We start from the raw sequence: 1,308 nt of genomic DNA on the forward strand, positions 1-1,308 counted from the left end.
GGCATGCTAAGTAGTCCCAGCTACTCAGGAGTCTGAGGCAGGAGGATCACTGTAGCCCAAGAATCCGAGGTTATAGTGAGCTATGATCTCGCCACAGCATTCCAGCCAGGGTGACAGAGCAAGACCCTGTCTCTTTTTTTCTTTTTTCTTTTCTTATTTGTAGAGATGAGGTCTCACTATATTGCCCAGGCGGATCTTGAAATGAATTTATGGCCTCAAGTCATCCTCCCTCCTCAGTGAGACCCTGTCTCTAAAAAAGAAAGAAGTGTTTATTTGGCTCTCTTAAACTGCCAAAGCTGAAAGGAACACGTGGTGAACATGTTGAGGGACTATATTAATTTCTGGAGAAAGTAAAGTTTTTCTGTGACTTTTTAGAAATAATGATTTTTTTTCTGATTATAAATTTAACATACGTCATTATAGACAACCATCTCAATTAGCCGATGAAGACATTTCTGGTATGTAAGGCTGAAATTATATCAATAGTAGAGACAAGAAATTTGCCCTCCTGTTATCTATATTAGGAAAATGTATATACTTATCGAGAAACATCAGTTTTAAATACTCAAAACTTGAAAAGAAGGGAGGCTTCTTTTTTTGTCTGCCTTTGTTCCAAAGTCAAAAGACTTTCCTTTATGAACTATTGGGAAATAATCGCTGCCACCCCAGATTCAAGGAGCAGGGTTTGGGGGGAGCGGGGTTGAATGCAAGTTTGTCATGAGCATTGGTAACTAACTACACATCTATAATTGAGCACATACACTCGAACCCACAGTAGCTGCTAACCACAAATTCAAGTCTAAGGGGAAGTAACCAAAAGCTACAATCTAATTATTGCTGGCAAATTTCTCCTCCAGGTAGTAAAAAGTATAAAAGTGGTCAATAATGATTTATTCTGACTGAGACTTTTTAAGACCATTTGATTCAGTAGGTCTGGGCATAGGGCCTAGGGGAGCTGGACTCACTGTTTTCATAGGTTCAAATAATGTAATATGGAAGAGTCATCTATAAATCCTTAATTTAAGAAGTACATGGGCCAAAATAACTTACACATTTGTGGGAGTTTTGACACTCATCATTAGACTGTTATATATTTGAAAAAAAAATTTTAAAGTCCTACAATATGAGAAATTTCAATATGTGAAATTTAATAAAAAGAAAAATTATGGAATGATTCCTCAGAAAATCTATTTCTCTACAACCTAGTAAGTAACTGAGGTCTTGTCCCTGAACTTGAACCTCCTCTCCAAATACGGTTTTTCTCACTTCATTAATGATTCTATTTTGCCTTAATAATAATCCTATTCC

The sequence above is a fragment of the Propithecus coquereli genome, unplaced genomic scaffold, assembly GCF_000956105.1.
Source record: "Propithecus coquereli isolate 6110/MARCELLA unplaced genomic scaffold, Pcoq_1.0 Scaffold124, whole genome shotgun sequence".
NCBI lineage: Eukaryota > Metazoa > Chordata > Mammalia > Primates > Indriidae > Propithecus > Propithecus coquereli.